The sequence below is a fragment of the Bos grunniens genome, chromosome 14 (genome assembly GCF_055505025.1).
Source record: "Bos grunniens cultivar Pamir isolate PY7600 chromosome 14, Bosgru_T2T1.0, whole genome shotgun sequence".
NCBI lineage: Eukaryota > Metazoa > Chordata > Mammalia > Artiodactyla > Bovidae > Bos > Bos grunniens.
In genome coordinates this window covers 58,037,422-58,053,624 of record NC_141178.1, presented here as the reverse complement: position 1 = coordinate 58,053,624, position 16,203 = coordinate 58,037,422, and the positions used below count along the sequence as shown (strand labels likewise).

The 16,203-nt window shown below is 42.9% G+C and overlaps 1 protein-coding gene across 4 annotated transcripts in view; it reads left to right on the top strand.

Annotated features, from left to right (window-relative positions):
• FAM110B (family with sequence similarity 110 member B) overlaps positions 1 to 16,203 on the top strand; it is a 142,222-nt gene that overhangs the window by 45,387 nt on the left and 80,632 nt on the right. Inside the window, exon 6 of one of the 4 annotated variants that reach the window (XR_015140846.1) lies at positions 9,251 to 15,974. The exons of the other annotated variants lie outside the window; for them this stretch is intronic. The gene's annotated coding sequence lies outside the window, so the exon portion shown is untranslated. Of the gene's footprint in view, positions 1 to 9,250; positions 15,975 to 16,203 lie in introns of those variants that run through there. 4 annotated transcript variants of the gene reach the window in all.

The following is a 16,203-nucleotide window of genomic DNA, read 5'->3' as shown; positions in this document are numbered from 1 at the left end:
TGCCAAGTCAGGCAAGCATTAGTTGTGAGTTGTAAACTCTCTGTCCGCATGCTTATGCTCGACTGTGCCATTCTACCTGCGGATGGCTGTGGGGCACCGTTTCCTGGGTTGATAGTTGAACCAAGGAGCCTGTTCAGATTTCTAGAGCTATTGATGACAGCCATCACGTCAACATACTTTCAAAGCAAAAGAAAGTTGGATGGAAGTTACAAAGAGAAAATACTGGTGATGCAGGGAGCATTTTCAGACAATCCTGAAATAGTGTTCCATGCATGACCTTGATTAGGTGGCAAATGGAGACTCGATAGATTTCCCCTCCTATGAAACTGTGCAAGAAGAATGAGCTACTTTACATTTTGGGGGAGCAGATATGTAAACATTCTGTAGGATTCCAAGTGGTAACATCGCTCTTACGTGACTCTGTAGAGAAGAGGTCAGTGTTAATGACCTGAGTGTTAGCATCATGGTTTCTGTATTCTGTGTTTGGGTAGGTTGCTTATAGTAGTGTGAGGACCAGGGAGTGTATTCATGGGCTGTCACCCTATGTGGCTGGATCTGGAGGCTGCTGTTTTCCCCTCTCCCCATCACCTAGACTTGTAACTGGAAGCTGCAGAGCCTGGGATGTGGTTAACCAGAGAGAGACCTCACGGGACTGTTGTTATTATCCTCTTTTCCTTTCTTTCTCTCTTCTTTCAAAACCAACATTAATCAAGCAAGATGCTTAGTAAGGATTTGAAGAGGTTGTTTCCTATCAAACAGTAATGGAGGAAGTCTGTCTCTGTGAGGTTTATACTTGTTTTGCTGAATGACTGCTCTCTTGTAAAACTTGAGAGACTACTTAATGTGTGTAATGAATATTGAGATTTTAGTGTCTTTAAAAATAGGTTCTTCACGTAGGAGGTTAGTGTGCTAGGCGACCGATTTGAGAATTTTGAACAGAAATCGTTTTAATGTCAAAGGAAGACTTAAACTTCAGTTTCTTTCTTTAACCTCTCTTTCAACTTCTCCTGAACAGTTATTAGCATAAAAGCTTAATGGATTCACATTCCTTGGATTACATCTGCACTGTAGAAATTCAGTGTTGATTCTAAACACTTGCCTAATAATCCTTCAAGCCAGCCTGAGGCTCTCCAGTGCTTGAACCTAGTTCATTATCACAGAGTCAATCAGCAGTGAATTGTTTAATAAACAATATTTTGCAGTAGATTTTCTCTAACTTAGTCTCTTTCAGAAGCACCTGCAAGTTCTTTTCAGGAAAATTTTCTGTTCATAGTTTGAGGATAAAAATAGAAGCCTTGAGTGTTCCTTTAGTGCAGGTTTGGTGGGGATGATTTTGGTGGTGCTGAATATATGTATTTTTTTATTTTAAAGGGGATGTTGGCATTGACTGATGTAAGATTCGGTATTAATTTCACTCTTCTCGCCTTCTGAGCCTGGATGCCCTGACTCTCATGACAGTGTCCCCTTCAGGACCCATCCTGTCTGTGGTCATCCTCCTCCTTCCTCCCCTTCCCGCTTCCCCAGCTCTGCTTCAGTTTTGTCTTCTCTCTCTCTGCTCTTGATTTGATGTATAAATCAGGGACATGCTTGGTTCATTCCTCCTCGCCTGCCCTCAGGACCTCATGACTGCTTTTCCGTCCTCCCAACTCAGAGTCTCTCATCTTCTCCCTGCCCGCTCTGTCCATCCACGTCCTGTGACTTAAGTGTGCCCTCCCCCAGGGTTCAGGCTCAGTCACTGGGTCACCTACACCCAGAATATCACACCCACACCTGTGCTTCTCCACTGATGAGCTCAACCTTTACACCACTTGCTAGACCCGTATCATCAACACTCCACTCCAGGCTCAAGTTCATGATGTCATGAATGACTCCCGATCTTCCTGTTAAGCCAGCATCCTCTTCTGACTGCTCTCCTAGTACCATTGAGCCTCCATCACCAAGGAAGCATCTTTGGAAAACCTCAGAGTATCCTCTCATTAAGTATTTTTGTTCTTTCATGTTTGTCCTTTTCTTTCTGTTTTACCTGTTCCAGCGTTAGTCGCTCAGTTGTGTCCGACTCTTTGTGACCCCCTGGACTATAGCCCGCCAGGCTCTTCTGTCTGTGGAATTTTCTAGGCAAGAATACTGGAGTGAGTTGCCATGCCCTTCTCCAGGGGTCTTCCTGATGCAGGGATCGAACCCAGGTCTCTCGCATTGCAGGCGGATTCTTTACCATCTGAGCCATGCCCCAGGTACTACCTGTTGCAATATAACAGATGTTACTGAAGTCTCCTCTGACCAGTCTCTCTGCCGCCTATCTGCTCCCTTTTCAGTCTTCCTTGAGTGTTGCCTGTTGGTGGATCGCAATGAAATTAGTATCTCTTCTCATCTTCGTTCTTGAAAGCCTCGTCCTAACTCTCCTGGGCCATGGGAGTAAAAGTTATGAATGTGGGAGGCTGGCCACTCAGCTACAGCCACATCGAGTTCAGATTTACATCCCAGCCATTCCTGCTGTCCTCCCTGGAATCCCTCCCAGCTGTACTGGTCTACTTGTGATCTGGAAGGCTTTTTACAAACCCTACTCTTTCCTTTGCTTGAAATCCCCTGCCCCCTTTCTCACTCAGCCAAGGAATGATGATACATGCCATCTGTTAAGCACTATGTGCCTTGTAAAATGCTGATCATCACAGCACACCGTCTTCACGTAATCCTCACAACCACCCTATCATGCTGGCCCCATTCTGTTATTCTTTCTAGATTATTCTCCTGGCTCCTGCTTCAAAAGGTTCTGATAAGAATTATATGAGATGCTCCCGAGGAGCGCTTAGTGCAGTGCTGGGGCTGAGGTGCCCTTCATACAAGCTGTCACTGTCCCTTTCATTGGCCCCCTCGGGCAGATGGGACATCGAGATTCGATGTCCATCGCGAGGCTGTGGGTCTGTGTGACCAAGGCTGCAGGTTTCCCAAAGCTGTGCCAGGATCTCCTCCAAGCCTGGCTCTGAGCTCCTTCAGTAGATCTCACCAGAACAGGCTGGTGGCCTTTAGGCTTTTGCTTTTTCTCAAGAATAAATTTGTTTGTTCAGTTGCTAAGGCATGTCCAATTCTTTGCAACCCCATGGACTGCAGCATGCCAGGCTTCTCTGTCCTTCACCATCTCCTGGAGTTTGCACAAACTTATGTCCACTGAGTCACTGATACTATCCAACCATCTCATCTTCTGCTGCCCACTTCTTGTCCTGCATCAGGGTCTTTTCCAATGAGTCAGCTCTTCGCATCAGATGGCCAAAGTATTGGAGCTTCAGCTTCAGCATCAGTCCTTCCAGTGAATATTCAGAGTTGATTTCCTGTAGGATTGACCGGTTCAATGTCCTTGCTGTCCAAGGGACTCGCAAGAATCTTCTCTAGCACCACAGTTGGAAAGCATCGATTCGTTGGTGCTCAGCCTTCTTTATGGTCCAGTTCTCACATCCATCCATGACTACTGGAAAAACTAACTCCTTAGCCACTGAGTTAAAGAAAGCAAAATTCAATATTCATAATCCAAGGGGCCTCGTCCCACCCCCAGTGCAACTTTATGCAGCAGGATACCGGGGGACCATGTGGTGGGTGGGCCGATTGCCTTTTGGGATGGAGCCCATCAGCAGGAATCCTCTATTCCAGGTATTCCTCTCCTGGTCCTCTTGTCTTTATGTATTATTGCTTTTTAAAGTCTTGCACGTTTATTAACCAGATCTCCGCAGACAGTGTATAAATGCCTCGATGGCTGGGGTCATGATTTGTCGGTTTCACTGCATCCCACCCCTGCATTATTTATGTGCCTGTGACTTCTAAGCACCGTGTTTTGCATCCTTGACTTTGTCTAATGCACAGCAGATGTTAAACATCTGACGGCTGAGCCTAAGAAAGTTCTTTCAGGAATAATTTTAAGTGGTGGAATTTGAAAACAGCTTGTGCGAAAAGTCACAGCTCATCCTTTTAAAAATAAACGCCAAATAAGACAAGCACTATCGCAGGGAAATTTCTCACTTAAGAAAAACCATGGTAGAATGATGGGGATTAAGATTTTCATTTCCTCCCAGCAGGACTGGTAGAATAGATACTGTGTGTGTGTGTTCATAAACTGCAATGTTCAGTATTTTCTACTGTAATCACTCTATCCTTCCCAGAATACAGTTATTGTCATTTTACATTGCTGGGTTAGGGGTGAAATGTTTGGTTTGATTTAGGTCCCAAACTCTCCTATGCTCTGTTTCTGGGGAGTCAGCATGATTTTAATATAACTTTCTATTTGGGGAATTTTAGAGGTTAGTGAACAAAATAATGGTCCCTTACTCAGACTGTCATATTAGAGATGTGTACACTTAATTGTGACAGATTAAGAACTATAAGCCATCTTTCATATTAAACAATGGATAGATGCAGCCATGAAATTAAAAGACACTTGCTCCTTGGAAGGAAAGCTTTGACAAACCTGGACAGCATATTAAAGAGCAGAGACATCCCTTTGCTGACAAAGGTCCGTGTAGTCAAAACTATGGTTTTTCCAGTAGTCATGTGTGGATGTGAGAGCTGGACCATAAAGAAGGCTGAGCACTGAAGAATCGATGCTTTCAAATTGTGGTGCTGGAGAAGACTCTTGAGAGTCACTTGGACTACAAGGAGATCAAACCAGTCAATCCTAAAGGAAATCAACCCTGATTCATTGCAAGGACTGATGCTGAAGCTGAAGCTCCAGTACTTTGGCCATCTAATGCAAAGAGCTGACTCATTTGAAAAGACCCTGATGCTAGGAAAAATTGAAGGTAGAGGGAGAAGGAGACGACAGAGGATGAGATGGTTGGATGGCATCACAGGCTCAATGGACATGAATCTGAGCAGACCCCAGGAGAGAGTGAAGGACAAGGAGCCTGGCGTGCTGCAGTCCATGGGGTCTCAAAGAGTTGGACACGACTTAGCGACTGAACAATAACAACAGATGTATTTTATGAAAAGCTAGTTCTCCTTCATTAAAAATACGTAGTTGATCACAGTCCTTAGGCACACAACAAATGTCAGAACAGCCCTTAATTCAGTCAATTGTTTCTGTTTAACTCATGAGCGTCTTGGATGGATGGACAGATGGAAATACACACTGTCTTAATTGACAGCTCAGCATCATTGTGGGCTTCCCCGATGGCTCGGTGGTAAAGAATCCGCCTGCCAATGCAGGAAATGCAAGAGATACAGCTTAAATCCCTGAGTCAGGGAAGATACCCTGGAGGAGGAAATGGCAACTTGATCCAGTATTCTTGCCTGAGAAATCCCGTGGACAGAGGAGCCGGTGGGCTGCAGTCCATGGGGTCACAAAGAATCAGACTTGACTGAGCAAGCATGCTTGCACAGCACCATTGCACCAAGATTACATAATTCACAGGTAACACTGCATCTTAAGCAGTCCCCATACTACTAATATCCTACTGATTGAAATTGCTTGTTTCAATTCTTTATAGACATGTTTCTCTTAACAGACTCTGGATAACTGGAAATCAGGGACTGACTTACTATCTTATGTTTTTTTTGGTGCCTAGCAGGGAGCCTGGCATGGGGTAGAAATGATACAAATATCTATAAATTAATTAGGATTGCTTATAGAAGCAAAACGAAATGCAGAATATGTGTATTTTAGTGACTACTGGTTACTCTTAAGAAAAGCAGTGGGCAAACATCCTCTAATATTTACTTTTTCGTGTGTAATATATAGATGGCATGTATTTCTTAGCCTTTCTTGGAACTAGTCAATAAGCACTTACAAAGGATAAAGTGTAAAGTAGATAATCAATTATTCTTTTGATGAATAAAAGATGAGCACCTTTCCTATTTATTATGGAAACCTGAATAAATTATAATGTTCATTATGCCATTGGTGATCGTGTTTGTAAAATATCACGGAAGGGCTGGTTCCTCTTCTGACATTTCTGAGAAGTCCTACTCATACATGATGATCTTTAGAATAGGCCTGTGTGTGTGTGTGTGTGCGTGCACACGCGTGAGTGCGTGTTAGTCACTCAGTTGTGTCCCACTCTTTGTGACCCCATGGATTATAGCCCGCCAGGCTCCCCTGTCCATGGGATTCTCCAGGGAAGAACACTAGAATAGGTTGTCATTTCCTTTTCTAGGGAATCTTCCCCACCCAGGGTTTGAACCCAGGTCTCCTGCATTGCAGGCAGATTCTTTACCATCTGAGCTACCAGGGAAGCCCCCAGAGTAGGCACGATCATTAAAGATTTGTATATTCTGCTTGGTCCCAAATGTCTTGGTTTTGTAGGAAAGATAAGTGATTTCCTGGAAGAGCTCTTATGCTTTTGTCCTCTTTCACTTGTTGGCTATACATTTCTGCCCATGAGGACAGTTTTCAGTACTGGGAGGTGCTTTTACAATGTTATTTTCTATGAGAAGCTGAGCTTAGAAAAAAGAGCATTGGTTTTCTTTTGCTGCAGGATATTTCCAAAGTTATTTCTCAGCTTAGGGTCCAGTGATCACAAGTCCTTCCCGGCTGGACTAAATCTGCTCAGGATCTCACACTCAAAGTTTGGCCAGCTGTGTTCTAGATCGAGGCTCTGGGGAGGACTCAGTTTCTAAGCTCATTCAGGTTGTAGCAAGACCGAGGCTGAGGGCTGCCATTAGTTCCTAAAAGTTCCTAGAAACCACTCATAGTTCCTTATCCTGGGCCCTCTCACAGCATCAGAGCAGCATCCATGTCAGAGCCCCCTCAGCTCACAGTCTCTACAGTCTCTTAATTTTCTCCTCTATGACCAGCCAAGGAAAGCTCTCTGCTTTTAAAGGGTGAAGAGAGTAAAGAGTCCACCCAGTCAGTCCCCATTCCCGAAGTTGTACATGCATACCTGCTCAGTCACTTCAGTCATGTCCGACTCTTTGTGATCCCTTGGATTGTAGCTCACTTCTGTCCATGGGATTCTCCAGGCAAGAATACTGGAGTGGGTTGCCATGCCCTTCTTCAGGGGATCTTCCTGAACCAGGAATTGAACCCAAGTCTCCTGCATCAGCTACATTGGCAGGTGGGTTCTTTACCCACAGAGCAACCTGGGAAGTCCTTGCTGAGGTTGATGTGCCTTATAACATTGCTTATCCCAGGAGTGAAATCCGTTGTGTTTACCATCCTATGATTGGGCAGAGCTGTGCCCCAAGGTGCTGGGAATTCTGGGGCCACTGTTGGCATTCTGCCTTCACAGAAAGCTCAGTTAAGATGCTTGGGAAATGCCAAATTTACCTCCATATACTTTCCTTTTTTAAAAAATATTTATTTATTTGGCTTCACAGGGTCTTAGTTCTAGCAGGCAGAATATTTCGTTGCAGCATGTGGGATCTAGTTCCCTGATCAAGGATCAAACCCGGACCCCCTGCTTTGGGAATGTGGAGTCTTAACCACTGGACCACCAGGGAAGTCCCCATAATGTCACGCTTTCACTTTGAGATACTGGAGACTGTGTTTCATGGACTTTCTTCTTTCTTAACCTTACTGTGTTTCTAAGAGTCAGAGAAGTCTGTCTTCCATGTGAAGAGATGTTTCTACAGTCAGTAGGACTTAGGGTTTGATATTAGTGATTTTCATTCATTTGATCTGTATTTTTTTAACCAGTCATCCTGAGGCCAGTGGTGGCCAGATGAAGATGGAGTCAAGTGGTCAGAGTCTTGCGGTTAACATAGAAACCAGGCCGATCCAGGCTACATCCTAACCTAGGTGAGGAATTTAACAAGCGAGGTCCTAGGGAGAACCATGAACTTGAGGAGCGAGGCTGTAGGGAGCCACCCTGTATTCATAACCAGAGGAGAGACTTGCCAGAATCACTATTTGGGGCAGATTAAACCATATATATGGTTAGAGGAGAGAAGGCAGAAGAGAAACCAGCCAGGGATGCAGGAGTGAATGCTCATTTATCATTGGCAAGGGAGATTTAAAAATTTATTGTATTCCTTGAATTGCATTAGTAGTAGTAGCGCTAGTAAAATAAACAAGAGTAGGGAAAGTCAAACAAGATGAAAGAGACAATCTACCTGCCTGACCTGTGATCAGCTGAGTGCTCTTCGGTTACTTTTAGTGGAAGCTGTACTTACGTTAAGAGCTTCTCAGTGGTGTTAGTGGTAAAGAACCTGCCTGCCAATGCAGGAGACATAAGAGATGCAGGTTTAATCCCTGGGTTGGGAAGATCCCTTGGAGCAGGAAATGACAACCCACTCCAGGACTCTTGCCTGGAGAATCCCATGGACAGAGGAGCCTGGCAGGCTAGAGTCCATGGGGTCCCAAAGTTGGACATGCCTGAAGTGACTTAGCACACACATCCGTATGTAAGAGGTTTTTAGTCTGGACGTCAGGAAAAGTCTGCAGTCAGATACAGATTTCACGGTTGTGTTCACTGCCTGCAAACACCGTACTTCTGTTTTGTTTCAGTCACGGACTTAGTCACATACTTGTGGTTTTCTTGGAGTCAGTGTTCAAAGGACCTTGGTTTTTACTTCCTATTTTCTCCACTGTTTGACCAAAGATTATTTTTAAGATTAAAAAACAAACAAACAGAAGTCATCTCTGATCCTGGGAACCGGACATTAAACATATCTGTTTTCACACAAGCTTAAAAATGGTGGTTTTTGCATATATTTAGTGTGGCATTCTCACCACATAGTTGGCTGATAAAACTATAAATAAAATACCACTATATAGCTTTGCAGCTGTGGAAAAGATAACGTGTAGCTTGATCTTTTGTGACTAAAAGTTCTGATGTAAGGCAACTAACTATAGTGGGAAAAGGTTGCAGAAATCTGTGCTTAGGAGTAAAATTGGAGATGTTGAGATGCTGATGTTTCTCAGGCAATCCTAGGTAGTAAATCATTTATTCATGCAATAAATATTTGCTGATAAGTTGCTCTGAGCCAGGTGGTAGTCTTCTGCAAGCTGGGGATATAGTAGTAAAGAAAAACGGACCAAACGTTCTGCCCTCGTGAGGCTTACATTTCAGTGAGATGAAGCTGAAATACGGAAGATAAATATATCAAATATTTGTTATTTCAACTGTTAAGTACTACAGAGGAAAATAAAGCAGGGAGATGAGTAGATGTGTGTGTTGTGGGAGTGGGTGCTGGCATTTTAGGGGGCATGGTTGGCAGAGTTCTGAGATGACCCCTGTGCTGGGTGGGTGGGGCTAATGGCATACAGTGAGAGGATGAATAACGCTGCTGTGACTACTGGGTTATCTCATGTAAGACTCTGTCTTGGCAGTAGAGATCCTCCTCTTGGCCTTGGAGAAGGGAGCTGTGAGCTGCGTCTTGGAGGAAAGGATGGCCCTCCCAGCCAGTAGGAAAGCTGGGGCCTCAGTGCTCCAGCCTCCAGGGACTGAATTCTGCCAGCAACCATGGAACTTGAAGGAGGCCCCTGAGCTTTGCAGAGGAAGGCTGCCCAGACCACACTTTAACAGCAGCCTTGGGAGATGCAGCTAAGCCACGCCTCGACAGAGACTGTGCAATAGGAGGTGGGTGGGTGCTTGTTACACGGCAACAGAAACTGATGCAGACGGGGACCAGGGAGGGCCTCGCCACGGGGGAAGACCTGGAGGTGCTGTACTTGGCAATCCTGAGGTCAGGGGAGGAGGTGAACTGGAGATGGACACGTGGAGCCAGGCGCACACATGGGACTTCCACGCGATCCCTAGGACAGCTATCTCAGAGAGGCAGGACAAGGGCTCCCAACAGTGGGCTTGGTGCTCCAGGAAAATATTTTCAATTATTGCATCTCAGGGAGTTTTATGCTTTATTATAAATGTTTGTTCAATATTTGGCCTGACTTAAAATATTTTTCTCTCCCTCTCCAGAACTTCAACTCAGTTTAAAAATATTTCTGTTTGGTTTCAATATACACTATTGGATGTGAGACCTGAGGAGTTGGGGAGTGAAACTGGATGTAAAAGTCATCTTACTACCTCCTGGGTCTTCACTGGTGGCTCAGTGGTAAAGAATCTGTCTACTGTGAGGGAGACACAGGAGACATGGATTCAATCCCTGGGTCAGGAAGATCCCCTGGGAAAGGAATTGGCAACCCTCTCCAGTATCCTTACCTAGAGAATTCCATGGAAGAGGAGCCAGGTGGGCTACAGTCCATGGGATCGCAAAGAGTCAGACATGACTGAGTATACACACAAACAGGCACAATATTAAATGAGTAAACTTTAACTGTCATTTAAAATCATGAAGAATAGAGTCATCATTATTTTCTCAGTGTATACACAGCATACTATACATACACATAAATGAGATATTGAAAGGTTCAAAAGAATTTGAAATGTAATTTCATTAGGATGTCAAGTCAATAATAAACCTTTTTCAAAACTTGGTAGCAAGACTATATTTTTAATACAATATGGGGTTTTTGGAGGTAAATTCTAATCAGATCTCCCTTTTCCACTCTGGGAAAAATTATTATTCTATTCTGTCACCATAAATTAGTCTTCAGTTCAGTTCAGTCACTCATTCGTGTCCAACTCTTTGCAACCCAATGGAAAGCAGCACACCAGGCCTCCCTGTCCATCACCAACTCCCAGAGCTTACTCAGATTCATGTCCATTGAGTTGGTAATGCCACCCAACCATCTCATCCTCTGTGGTCCCCTTCTCCTCCCACCTTTAATCTTTACCACTGTCAGGGTCTTTTCAAATGACTAAGTTCTTTGCATCAGGTGGCCAAAGTATTGGAGTTTCAGCTTCAGCATCAGTCCTTCCAGTGCATATTCAGGACTGATTTTCTTTAGAATGACTCGTTGGATCTTCTTGCAGTCCTAGGGACTCTCAAGAGTCTTCTCCAACACCACAGTTCAAAAGCATCAATTCTTCAGCGCTCAGCTTTCTTCACAGTCCAACTCTCACATCCATACATGACCACTGAAAAAACCATAACCTTGACTAGACGAACCTTTGTTGGCAAAGTAATGTCTCTGCTTTTCAGTATGCTATCTGGGTTGGTCATAGCTTTTCTTCCAAGGAGCAAGCGTCTTTTAATTTCATGGCTGCAGTCACCATCTGCAGTGATTTTGGAGCCCCAAAAAATAAAGTCTGACACTGTTTCCACTGTTTCCCCATCTATTTCCCATGAAGTGATGGGACCAGATGCCATGATCTTCATTTTCTGAATGTTGAGCTTTAAGCCAAGTACATTAGTCTTACGTGTTTTTAAATTGACGTAGATGGAATCATCCAGTGCATACCCTTCATACTAGTCCCTTTCATCCCAGAACATGTCAAGATTCATCATGTCTTTGAAGTTCATCCTTTTTGTATCAGTAGCTGAGTAATATTTATTTCATTATGTCCTGCAATTCGTTTATCTGTTCTTCTGTTACTGAGCATTTGGATTGTTTCCAGTTGGACGTTTTGAGTAAAGTTACCTGAACATTGTTGAATGAGTCTTTTTATGGATATTTATTTTCTTCTACCTTTGATAATACCCCTGAGTGAAATTGAAGGATAATCAGGATCAGTGTTTGGTTAATTCAGTCTTTCTTGTTAGCAGTGTGTGACAGTCTGTTTGTTCCATATTCTTGCCAACATTTGCTATTGTCTTTTATTTTTAGTAAGTTAAGTGACTATGGAATAGTGTATTATTATGGGTTTAATTTGTATTTCCCTCATGACTGATGTCTTTGACCAACTTTTCATGTACTCCCAGGTCTTTTGTGTATCTTCTTGGCAAAGAGTTTGTTCAAGTGTTTGCCTTTTTTAAGCATTTTGATTGTCCTTTGTTATTGATTAGTTGTTCTTTAATATTTTTCTGGCTAAAAGTTCTTTTACATTTATGTAAAGGATATATTTTCTCTCATTTTGCCTTTTCATTTTCTTCACATTGTCTTGATGAGATGAGCAGCAGTTGAAAAAACTTTTTAAAGACCATTTGACAAGTTTTTTCTTTTACAGTCAGTATTTTTTTGTGACTCTAGGAAATTTTTACCTACCCCAAAGTTGCAAAAATATTCCCTTATGTCCTTTTCTAGAGGGATTATAGTTTTAGTTTTTAACTTTTAGGTCTCTGAGCTATCTTAGGTCAATATTTATGGGTATCTGGCTGTCCCATCATCATTTGTTAAAAGGGCTTTTCATCCTTCATTGAATTGTCTGGGTTCCTTTGTGAAAAGTCAGTTGTAATTTTGTGGGTCTGTTTCTGAGCTCTCTCTCCCTTCTGCCTTGTTGATCTAACTTGTTCATTCTCATTAAATGACACTGTTGGAATTTCAGCATCTTTAGTAGCTTCCCATCCTTTTCTGGGAGGATGATCCTTTCTTATCAGTTGGAATTCAGGGCAACCACGCTGTGGGTTCCTCACTGTGGCATACATTTCCACCAAATGCAGAATATCACTGACGGATGACTGACAGGAATTTTGCAGGTGGACTGTGTTTTGCAGTTGGATGACTTCAGTTTGTTCAGACATGAGAAATTTGGTGTCATACATTCCATTTCACTGCAATTTAGGTCATAGAGTCATGCTGAAAAGAAACACATATGAAGGCATGAGTGAGCACCGACTACAGAGCAGCCCCAAAACTAGTAAATTGGGAAGAACAGTAGATTGACTGAAATTCCGATTATTTCACACGACTGAGCCTCACTGTTGTTTAAAATAGCAGTGCTTTAGGATTGCTTTTTCTTGGTTCCCCACAGAGGCTTGTTTTGTTTGGTTGTTTGTTTGTTTGATCCTCCCGAAAGGTACACAGCATCAGCATCTTTGGGGAAGACAGAAATTAAGTTATTTTTCAAAATGAAAATAATAGAAAACAATTCTGTATATGTTCCATTGCTGAGAATTAGGACATTTTAAGAAAAGTTGTAATAACACATCAAAAAGATGTTCCTTCTCTCTCCTTCCTCACCTGGCCTGTCCCAGGGCAGGGTTTGGGGCAGAAGGTCTTTCCTTCATCTCTATGGGACCCTGGCTCTCAACCAGAGCATCTCCATAGGCCCAAGTATTGATTCTCCTCAGTTGGCCCATCCATCCCACTGATGGACGAGCAAGGCCTATAAGGTTTCCTGTGTATCTCACCCAGACCAGCCAGGATCCACTCTTTCATGTGGATGAGCCGTGCCCATTGTAGACAAAATAAAATGAACTAAGAACCGCCCACTTCTCCTCCACCCCCCACTCTCAGGATAAGGGAACACCAGGTACCATCTTAAAGCCAGGTACTAACTTGCATCACATATTCAAATTATTCTTGTTCTTAAACAACACTGAAAGCAAATTTGAAGATTATGCTTGCCCCTTTGGAGGAAGATGATTAAAACTTGCAAAGTTTCTTTAACCTATACAAGGTGCAAAATACCATCAAGATATCAGGTGGGCAGTTCCTGTTGCTGCCCTGTAGACCCCTATAGTGCTTTCACACTAATCTGTCAGGAGCTTTATGCCATTTATTCCTATGGCAGAACATTTCTGCGATATTCATTTAAAAGCCTTCTATATAATTTAGTACAAGAAAGCCAATTGTGTAGTCTTGACTCAGACTTTGTGTTAAAAAGCATTCATCATGTGCGCTTCCATGTAAGAGGAATTTAAACTCTCCTCTTCGTTAGGAGACCTGCCTGCAGTAGAATTAAAATAGCTTCTCCCTGAATGGGAACACTGACTTGGCAAAGATCAGGAGCAGTCATTCAAGAGGAATGTAATCAGAATACTTGAAATTTAAATTAGCTTGTAATCTGACTTTGAAAATAAAGTGAAAGAAAAGCCCAAGAAAGTTTCCTTTAAGGGGAATTAATGTCCTTCAAATCACTTCCAGTTTCAAAGCTAATAACATACACATGATAAAGGTAGTATGCAGTGAAGCTTATCTTTTCCAGGTGCTTGTTCTACCCGATACACTGATACTGGGCTTAGGAAAGGTGCCCTGCATAGACAGAACCCACATCTGAAGAAATGACTTTCAAGCATCACCAGAAATTTACAGACTCTTCAGTTCTCTTGGGAGGGACAGCAGTTTCCTTTATTGTGTCGATAAAGCGCACACTGTCAACCCAAGCAAGAACCTTAAATAAGTGACACAGATTTTCGATTTTACTTAGAAACTATTCAGATGGTCCTATTTTCAAAGGATTCTTTCGCTTCAAATAAGTTCTTCCTCATTCTTGAAGAACATAGTATTTTTTCTGCTCAAATCACTGAGTGGTAAACTTTCCAGGAAAATGCATGAGTGCTCAGTTGCTTCAGTCGTATCCAACTCTTTGCGACCCCATGGACCATAGCCCACCAGTCTCCTCTGTCCATGGGATTCTCCAGGCAAGAATACTGAACTGAGTTGCCATTTCCTCTTCCAGGGGATCTTCCCGACCCAGAGATTGAACCACCATCTCCTGCGTCTCCTGCATTGCAGGTGGATTCTTTACCACTGAGCCACTGGGGAAGCCTTTCCAGGAGAATAACACTTGTTAAATGAAAAAGCTTCCCTAAGTATTATCCCTGCCTTGAACAGGATTACGTAATGAAAAGTTGATTCTTTGCTGTAAAAGGAAATTTAGAAAAGATCCCTACGTATGAAAGTAGAAATAAGAGGAATCTAGGCAATCTAGATTCAGAAAACCAGTCACCATTTATGAAGAACTTCACAGTCAAAAAGAAACTGGGAGGTGATTATTTTCAGTAAGGAAAAAAAAAGTCTTGACTTTTGACATACAGGTAATTACACACTTAACAGTATAGGTAGAACAGAGCTCACTTTGCTTCAAGGCAAATTTCTGTTAAGTAAATCCCATTTGCACTTTAATTTCTATTGTAGAACTTTAAAAATTGGTCCCCAGATATAACAAAATTGCCTGTAAAATCTACACACATAAATGGAAATATCTTTCTAACAAAACCTTGGAACCATTGTCTGTTAATGATACTGAGCTGTGATTTGCAAGACTTTTTAAACTGTGAGGGTAAAAATAGTCAGTTTAGGCACATACTGAAAGGTGACTGCTTTGCTTTCAAAGTGAAAGTCACTCACTCAGTCATGTCCGACTCTGCGACCCCAAGGACTGTAGCCTGCCAGGTTCCTCTGTCCATGGAATTCTCCAGGCAAGAATACTAGAGTGGGTTGCCACGCCCTTCTCCAGGGGGTCTTCCCAACCTAGGGACTGAACCCAGGTCTCCTGCATTGCAGGCAGATTCTTGACATTTTGAGCTATCTGGGAGGTCCCTGCTTGGCTCTACCTTATTTTAAACTTAATTCTCACTGGAGGAGTGGCAGTCCATGCTTCCAAAACCTGCCAGAGTTCTGGTCAATCTTCAGTGATGCTAATGTTTCTGCCTTTATATCCAAAGAAATTCTTTTCTTTTTTCTCCATCACTGAACCTTCCTGGCTTCTTTCCAGGCATTTGAACCTGGACATATCTTTTAAGTACATAAGGGTGCCTTTAGGTAAAAGGAGAGAATTATCCAGATGACTTAGGAAAGGAATATCTGAGTCGTAGTGAGCAGTGAGTCCTTGCTCCAGCATCAGCTGAGGCTCTAATGCCTAATAAGCATCAACAGATTGACAATCCAGGCTGAACCTTTGGTTCCTACTCTACTGGTTTGACTTCTGGCTCAGAACAATTAGCACATCAGAATCATGGTCGCTGAAGTTGCTACTTGCTAGCTGGTTAGCAGAGCTGTATCCTATATACTGCCAGGAGAACAGAGTCACTGACCCTGGGGAGGCAGAAGGCACCTCGGAGCCTGAGATGTTAGAGGAACCACTCCTTAAAAACTTGTTTCCTGTCATTTTTTCTTTTTCTTGGGTAGGAGTTGGGAAAAATATCAAGTTTTAATTGAAAATTTATGTTCAAAGACTTCCCTGATGGTCCTGTGGTTGAGACTTTGTGCTTCCACTTCAGGGGGCCTGGGTTCCATCCCTGGTCAGGGAACTAAGATCCTACATGCTTCGTGGTGCAGCCGAAAAAAAAAATTAAAATGGTATTTAAATTTAATAAAATTGCAAAAAGAATAAGTTATGTTCAACATTAGTAAGAGCACTGCTCCTGCTGCTGCTGCTAAGTCGCTTCACTAGTGTCTGACTCTGTGCGACCCCATAGACAGCAGCCCACCAGGCTCAGCCATCCCTGGGATTCTCCAGGCAGGAACACTGGAGTGGGTTGCCATTTCCTTCTCTAACGCATGAAAGTGAGAAGTGAAAGTGAAGTCACTCAGTCATGTCCGACTCTTAGCGACCT